Source organism: Camelus dromedarius, chromosome 5 (genome assembly GCF_036321535.1).
Source record: "Camelus dromedarius isolate mCamDro1 chromosome 5, mCamDro1.pat, whole genome shotgun sequence".
NCBI classification, from domain to species: domain Eukaryota; kingdom Metazoa; phylum Chordata; class Mammalia; order Artiodactyla; family Camelidae; genus Camelus; species Camelus dromedarius.
Window position 1 is genome coordinate 59,566,937 of NC_087440.1, and position 9,645 is coordinate 59,576,581.

Sequence of the window (9,645 nt, forward strand, 5' to 3'; positions counted from 1 at the left end):
ACCACATCTACCTCACTTATCACAATCATCCATCCTATTGGCCTCTGCCTCCCTGTCTCCTCATCCTCTAACTCTACACCCTCTTCTTGAGCTACCCACACACCCATAGCCAGCCCTTCATCAGATCCCTGTAGATGCAGGTAAGACATCCTCCCTCGGGGCTTGAATGATAAACTTTGGTAAGTAAATGAACACATTCACCAGATTTATGGTTACCAAATGAATAGTTTTGTACATTCCAAAACGGCCAAATGCACCTAAAAGGTTGTTAGTCAATATAGCTGCAAAGTACGATGTTCTCCTGCCCACCCTCCCCAGATTTCAAGGGGAAAAAAAGCGAGAGTGGAAGCAAAGCCTACACAGACACACAGACATAGTTTGGCAGCTTAAAAAAAAAAGTCTTAGAAAGTTTTAGTTGAACCTTGGCTTTTGTCTCTAAGCCCTCAGGGGGAAAATGTGAGCTTGTTTCCTCATTGAAAAAAATATCATAGCACTTGACAGGCTGGATGCTTTGATCCTCAAATATTACAGTGATTTCTCCAGTGCCCTCCTACACCCTATCCCTCCTCACCCCCCAGCCTCCCAGTTACAACTGGGGCTTTGTAACCTGATGCTCTGTAAAGAACGTTTCCACAAAAGCATTAAGACATGTCCTCGCATAATATTAAACCTGTCCCCCGATTGCCCTCCTCCTCCTCTCAAGCACAGTCCCCTCCCGAGGCTTCCACCGTGAGACTGGGCTGGCAGGAGAAGCTGGCTCAGCTGTTTCGAATTAGGGGCAATGGGAGGCTTCCTTGTAATATACGACTTAATCAGGAGTCCCTGAAGTAAACAGTCCAAACCGAGTCTGGAAATGACCCGAAATTGGACTTCATAAGCCTCCTTTGGCTTTGGAGCTGGGAAGGAATTTGAACCTCTCGTAGGTGTGTGACACGTTATCATTAGCAGATGGATAGCTGTTGTCCTCGGACCCCCATAGGGATGAAGTATGCTGTGTGGTGGCTGTGTACTCTTAGGGTCGCCAGAAAAAATATAGGATGCCTAGTTAAGTTTGAATTTCAGATAAAAAACATTTTTTATACATATAAATGTCCCAACTATTGCATGGCAACCATTGTGTTCTAGTATTATAGTGTCATTACTGTAATTTTCAGGAGTGAGGGAGCCATGCTGTTCGTTATGTTGCCTCCTTCCCATCACGGTAGGGGTGGTGAACTTCTCTAAGGCTCCATCTGAAAACCTTGGGTCATTTCTGTTTCTGTTGGTCCATGATTTCTCCATACGACCAGTTCCCTGTCACTTTTACTCTGATGAGCAGCCAGAGTTAGTGTCACGAATAAGAAGGAAACTGCTGCCCATGAGCACTCCCCCCTCCCCTTAAACCCGAAGCTGAACACTTAAAATGTTGTCATTATATGAATCAGTTCTGTGTCTTAGGGCTTTAGTACCCAAGGAGACATATTACTTGATGTTACTCAAATGAATCATTACCAATACCCACCATTAAATAAAAACAGAAACATACAAAAAGGAACATTTGAGTTGCTATCATTTCCTCTAATGGTAACCATTTAGAAAATTCTGTCATGTTTTTCAACTTTGCAGCAAAGCTTCTTTATAAGTTACATTTGTCTTCGTCGTTTGAGAGCCACAGAAAAGTGGCTTGTGAGAAATGAGGCAGAGATCTCAGAGCCGCTTTATCAAAATATTGAGAAAAGAGTCAGAAGGCTCAGGGACGTGGCAGTGTTAAGATGGACTTACTATGTAAGACTTGAGAATCTGCCACTCAATTCCATTCCTTGGGAGGGCTTAGAATATCTTCTTCTCACTAAAGGTAGAAGGACTGCATGCAGGTGGGGCATCCATATTTTTGAGCTCAGTGGTTAATTGTGGGAGATGCTGCGCTGGTCCTAGAAGACCCCTGGAAAGGCACAGTCCTAGGACCCCAGCATCCCCCTTTCTCCCAAACCAAATCACTCCAACAGCAAATCCCAGCTTCCCGTTGCATGTACCCTGCCCCAAAATGGTTATGCCAATGGTGAATTCTCCTGACTGTCCCCGCCTAAGGACACCTCCTCTGTCAGGTGGCAGGGTCCTGCTAGGAGGTGTACACTCCAAAGAGAAACTTTTTGATCACCTCAGAGATATAGCTAGTGGACTAAACAAGAGGAAAAGCCCCCACAAAATTCGAAGTTTATTAGATTGGGTGAAGGAAAAGGAAGCTCCATCTCACCCTGCATGCCAGTCAGGCAGGACAGGGCATTTGAGGATTAAAGAGATTTCTCAGGAAATACAACAGGAAATGGGGGCGGGGTTTACAAACAGTGTTGGAAGGAAACACTGTGACAGTGAAAAATTAGGTAAGATTTGCAAGAGCCAACAATGAGGAAACCAAGAGATAGTCTCGTGGCACAGAGCACCAAAGACAAAGAGTTCAACTGGAAGGGCTCACTCCACACCAAAGACATAATAAGAAAAGGCAAGAGAGGAAATTGTTCCAATAGTGCAGGCAACCTGCTTGCCTGGAAAATTCATAAGGAAAGGCTAGGTGTATTAACATCATCAACACAGGAGTCAAAAACAAGGCTAGGTAGCAGTAAAGAATATGACGGTAGGAGAAAAGGAGGGAAAGAAAAGGATTAAAATTAAAAAGGAAAACTAAGCCAGCAAAGATACAGAATTTAAATTTTTTTTGGTATTTATTCCTGTTCCCACATTTTATTGTATTTCCCTGGCAGACATCCACACTCTGGTAAGTCTGGGGGAGAGGGAGGGGTTGGCAGAATAATGTTTCTTTGGGGACTTAAATCTTATTACTTGGTGCTGTTAGGGTTGGGTAGACATTTATAAAAATTACATGCTGTAGTTGCAGGTCATTTTTTTTTAAAATTAATCTTGAGCTTCAAATTTAGGACAAAGGTGAGGGTTTAAAAGAAATGAGGGGAAATAGGATGAAGGCAAAAAGAAAGTGGGGTGCCAGTGGGCAGCAGTTGGCTTGGAGGAAGGTGGAGAACCCATTGGTGACTGAGAATGAGGGAAACCCAGCTTCCAGATCCCTGATGAACCAGACACATTTACTTCCAGGAACTTGCCTTTTGGGATGCTTACTTCCCTAGGGCTCGTCCATTAAATTAACATTATAAGCCACACGCTTAGACAAAATCACTGGAGTTGGGTTTGGAGGTTAGATACCATCATAATTAGCCCTGCTTTTCACATTTTTATTATTATTTTTAATCTCGCTCTTTGCTTGCCCTCATGTTCTGCTCAGGGAAATTTTGGCACATCTCACTTCCCTCGTGTGCATCCCCCCACCCTCTTCTTCCCTTTGCTCCTCATCGGAGGCTCATATTAGGGTGACACCTGTCTGAGGTCTGGGATCTGAGCTGCTGCCTCCTGCATTCCTCCTACATTGATTCTGTCTCTAAGGATGGGATCTGACCTCCTCCTGAGAACCTCACTGCTCAGAGCACAGCTGTCTTTGCAGAAGCTTTTCCACTTCTTGGTCTTCAGGAGGATGGCATCCTTCCTCCAAGCCAGGCACTCCAGACTGCCTTCCTCTTCCTTCTTGCTGCAGCTTTGTAAAGTCATTTTCTAAAACATTCACCTGAGGGGAGAAGAAGGGTTACAGGTGCCTATTTCCCCCAGTGACTGTTTGCTAAAAGCCCACCTGGGAAACTATTTACAGTCCAAATGGTCCACAGGGATTGTCTCCCAGTACAGTGTCCCCATTTAGGTAAGAGCCCTCTGGGGCCTGAGTGAGGGGAGGTAGGGGCAGCTCCCTCCCCAGCACCGCCTGACCTGGCCCTTGTCACCGCAGCGTGCTGAGATCACCTTCTGAAAAGTAGATTCTGTAAAGTGATATTTTCCTCTTTTCTAATCTCAGAGAAGTTGTCAGACCAGTTCTGAGCCTCCCCATAGGCACTGTTCTTTGCTACACAATTTGATATGTGATGCTGGGTTTAATCATGAAACTGGTGTATCCAGGACCATCAAAAGATTTTCGCAAGGAAATATCTTTGAAATGATTCTCGGTTGCTCAGTGTCTTGCTTCAGTTTTGTTCTTATTAGATTGTGTGCATTTTTGTTATTTCTTCAGAGTGGTACAGCCCAGAGGAGCATTTCCCTCCGTAGTATCCTTGTGTGTATATCTCTTTTAACTCCATTATTAAGACATAAGTGGCATTTTACTCCAAAACTCCTTCATACACATGGACTTGGAGAGATACAGACTAGATTCACATTTCCTGTATTGAAATACTTGCACAAAAATGCTGTTCCTTCTGGTTTATCAAGTAAGCTAACGTGTCTCCCGAGCATTTTGAGTTCAGACATGAACAGCTCCGTGAACCTTTTTGTGTGTGAATCATTTGAGCTTTGGACGGGTTTCCTCAAGGGGAGATACGATTGCATAACATTTTCTGCTTCTACCTGAAATGTTTCATGAGATGATCTTTCAGCAAAGACTGTTAGTTTTACAATGGCTAAGCAGTGTTTGAGAAAATAAACTCTGTGTGGACTAAAAGCTTTCAGCTTCTGGCTTGTATTCTGTCTTCTCAGAAGACCAAAGGGCTGTCATGAGCTCATGAAACTTGAACCTCAAAGATTCCATTAATTGATCTATTCCTGCTTCCACATTTTAATCCCAGTGGCCAGTTTCACACCCATCACATTTTGGAGGCTTGGAAAACTCAGGAGATAATTTCAGCCTGTCAAAACACAGCTTTTTTTTTTTTCCTTTAACTTTTGAAAAAGTCATTGATTCTCATTTTTTTTTGCACCAACTAGCCCAACTCTTCGTCTTGTTGAATCACCCCAGGGGATTTAAGCTCTGCGATCCATCTCCCCTCAAGCAAAAATATTTCACAGGCTCTTAGAAGTGGAGAGGACCCTAGAGTTGTTTAGTCTCACCCATTTCGTCAGGGTCAGCACAGGAAAGGATCCAGGGAGAGGAAAGAGGAATCCTACAATACTGGGGGGACTTTACCCAGAAAGAAAAGATTGTTGCAGCCTTCAGATTCCGGACACTTTCCACCATGAAGGCCCATAAAATGGCGGACATCACAGGGACCAGAAAGGAGAATGGGGTAAAGGTTAAAGATTTTCCTTTTGGTTTGAGTTTAAAGTGAAGTGACAATGTTTCCCTACAACCCACTTCAGCTTTTAGATGGTCTGGAGTGTCTTGCCTTTGAGGCTGCAGCCTGAGATGAGTTAGCACAATTTCCGCTGCCTGCATCCTATATAGCTTCGTCCTTGGCTCCTACCATTTGGCCCCAGCTCAGCTTCTCTCCAACTCCTGCCCTCCTCCCCAGCCTCCTGGGACGACTCTGTTGCCTGATCTTTATTGCTCTTTTCCCACACTCCATCATCTGGCGTGATACCGGCCTCTGAATTTATTTATTAGGACTCAGATCTACCGTAGACAACCCCATGCTTCCTGTCTGACACAGCGGCTTTGTGGCAGAGCACAGGAGGGGCGCTGCTGTCATAAACAGTCGTAGGAAGTCAGCGCCCAGAGAAGTAGGGCCAGAGGCTGGCCCCCGAGCAACCCTCTGGAGGCCTCTTGGAGCCAAATTGGTTTTTCAAAACTTCATACTCAACAGTCCCCCAGTCCAGATGGGCAGCCACAAACAGCTGCTCGTGGGGGAGTGCATTCGCCACTGGCAACCTTCTACTCAACACGTCTGGCCTTCACTGAGGACACTACCTCTATTTTTAAAAAATTAGCATTTTGCTTAAGAAGCTTAATCTTTGTCATCAATGTTCCCATTCAATATGTTTAAGCAGCCTGCAGACCTAGACTGTGTCTTTTATTTTTTTAAAGCAGGTAATACATTCATGTTGTTGAGAGCTCAAAATGATATTAAAAATATAGACGTGAAGTCTCACTCCTGCCCTTGACCCTGTGCCCCCATCCCCACCTGCTGTGCGTAACCACTTTTATTAGTTTCTTATATACCCTTTCAGTGCTGCTTTTTATTTTCATTTTTCCACCTGTTTTTTAAATAAACTTTTTATTTTAGAATAGCTTCAGATTTACAGAAACATTGCAAAGCTAATAACAGAAGTTTTTGTATTCTCTTCACCCAAGCTCCTCTATTGGTATCATCTTATAGTACCTTGGTACCTTTGTCACAGCTAAGAAATGAACGTTGTATACGACCATTAACTGAATTCTACATGCTTCATCTTTCACTGGTTTTTCCACTAATGTCCTTTTTCTGGTCCAAGATCCCATTTAGGATGCTGCATTAGTTATCATGTCTTTTTTGGCTCCTCTTGGCTGTGATAGTTTCACAGACTCTGCATGTCTTTTTTAAAAAAAATTTTTTTAATTGGATAAATTTGATATGTAACATTGTGTAAATTTAAGGTATACAGCCTGGTGTCGCTTTGATACATTTATATATTGTAATATGTTTGCCATTGTAATGCTATTTATCACGTTATATACTTACAGTATAATGTCATTGTCTATATTCCATATACTGTGTATCAGATCTCTGCAGTTTATTTAGTACTCATTATAAGTTCTTACTGTTAAACATCACCAATCATCCGCTCCTGCCATCCACTGGTAACCACTGTTTTATTCCCTGTTTATTTACAGGCTTGACTTTTTAAGATTCCACATACAAGTGGTATCACACAGTGCTTGTGCTTCTCTCTGACTTATTTCACTTGGCATAATGTGCTCAAGGTCCATCTACATTGTTGCAAATGGCAGGATTTCCTTCTTTCTCCTGGCTGAGTAATATTCCACTGTGTGTATGTACATCTTTTTTTATCCATTCACCCACTGGTAGACATTTGAGTTGTTTCCACATGTTGGCTATTGTGAAGAATGCTGCAATAAACATGGGAGTGTATCTGTCTACAGTTTTTGTTTCCTTTAGGTTTATACCCAGAAGTGAAATTGCTGGATCACATGATAGATCTATTTTTAATTTTTTGAGGACCTTCCATATTGTTTACCAGATTGGTTGGACTAATTTATGTTCCCACCAACAGTGTGTAAGGGTTCGCTTGTTACTACCACCTTGCCAGTGCCTGTTGCGTGTTGTCTTCTTGGTGATGGCCATTCTAACATGGGTGAGGTGACATCTCATTGTTGTTTTTAGTTGCATTTCCCTAGATTTGTCTTGTATTTCATGATTTGGACAACTTAAGAGTACCTGGTTGGCTATTGTGGTAGAACATTCCTCGATTGGGGTTCTTCTGATGTTTCTCTCAGGATGAGACTGGGGGGAAGACCCCAGAGCTGCACTGCTATTCTCATCACATCATCTCAGCAGGTACGTGCTGGCAGGATGACTTATTGCTGTTGATGCTGACCTTGCTCACCTGGCTGAGATGGTGCTTCCCAGGTTTCTCTGTTGTCAATTTACTTCCCCCTCTTCATTTTTCATACTCAGTTCTTCGGGAGCAAGTCCCTAAGTGCAGCTGCATTCTCGGGGGCCTACTGAGTTTCTTAATCTGTATTTGGTAAATTGGCGGGGTCCTTATGCATACCAAAACTTATGCCAGTACTGTTTCTCTGAGCCAAAGTCAGGCTTTCTCAGCAGGATCTCACCTTCTGACAAACTCACACACTCTCGCAGGCAATTTGTACACTTGCCAGATTGCTAGGCCTTCACGCTGTCATTTTAATCATGCTTTTATAGTGACCCCTCTGCATCAAAATCCACTTTTACGAGGGTAAACACCACAGTGTTCTGGCACTAGGAAAATGCTCTCTCCATTAAATTTCAGTGGATTTGCACTGGATTTTGTTTTGATCTGAGTCCTGAAAAGGAACGCGTGGCTCACAGGACAGTGTTTGGCGGGGTGGGGGGTGTAGATTCACATGGGCTTGTAATTGCCTGTGCAGTCCTAGCTCTGGACCGTCCTGTTGGGAAATCAAACGCTTAGAACTTATTTCTGTTTTACCACTGCGTCTCACACTGTGGGCTTGGGAAATTCATTCTTGCCTCCTGGGACCTCAGTATTGCCACCTGCCAAATGGAGAGGGCAACACGGGTCCCTAGCAGGGCATCCTGCTGGTGTATATTTTGGTCCAGGACAAGTGTATTGAAAAGCTTTTAATAAGTCATCTAAATACTTCATAACCGGGATCAGACGGACTAAAGATGGGCAGCTCTTGATGTCAGAGGTGATGTGCTACGAAGACTCTGGGGCACAGAACTCCTCCTCTGTCCCCTGATGGGGAGCCTGGGTGCATGACAGCGGCTGTGAGCTCTCCGAGGTTCTGGGAGAGACAGCTCTACTTACACCTGAGCAGGTGTTGTCTGCTCTGTTACTGCAGCAGTAACACGGAATCTTTCCTCTTTTTTTTTTTTTTAATCAACTTATAAAAATCAAAAAGGCAAAGCAGCATTCTCTGGTGTAAATGTATAAATGTTTTTGAAAATAATAAATATAATCTCCAGAGTGGGAGTGGTCCTAATGAGAACCAAAATACCTATGTCAACCAATATGGCTCAGAGAACAAACTGACAAAATGAAAATCACCTGCTAAAGTCTGGCAGTCCCTTTAAGACCCTGCTACAGTCTTAACCATAGGTGAGTTACACCATGTCAAGTTCTCAGTACTCACAGGCTCTTTGAACCAATAAGCATCTTTTGGCCTCCACTCTAAGCCAGGCACTGTGTTAGTTATTCATCCTAATGTGCATGAAAAATATTGTTCTAAGTGTCAACACTACCTTCATAACTCTTTAAAATCTTTTCAATACAATGGTCCTGGACCAAAATATACATCTTCAAGCCAAAGATTATATTTTTCCTTGGCCACACCCTTCAGCACGTCATCTTTTCTTTCCCACAATCTGCCCTGGCCTCGAAGAGAGTCAGGAGAGGAAAGTGTTTGTGGGATGTTGCAGGTCAGCCAAATAGAAAGGATGTGACCCCTTGATGTGGGTCTGTGATATTTCACTTGGTTTATAGCAGGCTGGGGTGACAGATGTGTATGGGGCAACCATGTCATACTCCTTTTGCTTTCCTTAGTCACAAAAATGTGCCAGAAAACTAGGTGGTATTGTGGAGAGACTGAGGAATTATGTATTTGGCAGTGGTTGGCAGACGATGGTTATATTTAAAGCTCCTGAGTTCTCTGAAGTTATCTCTTGTGAAGCAAACATCTGAGCTTTTGGTCAAACTGACAAAGGCCTAAATTTTATGTCTAGGGCTTGTCTTGTCCTATATGCTGAGTGAGCCATTGGCTGATAATGGCAGAGGCTCCCCTACCCAAGAATATTCTATCCACCACACCCACCACCTCCTATTACCACCATCACCTCCCACCAACATACCTTTCTCAGATGTCTTTGGCTGCCACCAGTAGTCTCTGAATAGTGCAAGTTCTAGTGAAATATACATTTACTGAAATGGGTAATGCTTTGGTCCACCATTGGCCATTAGCAGACTGAATTTGTTTATCAGATTAACTTAGCCCACTCTGCAAGGACCAGACAGAATAAGAGGACAGGTTCTAGAAAAATCCAGAACAACAATAAAAAATCGAGATCGATTGAAAAGACAGAACAGTGGTGAATCATGTCCTTAAGAGTCAGACTGCTGCCCTCACATTATAAGCTGCCAGTTCCATGACTTCTTACCGCTTCAGCTTCTCCATTTGTACGACAG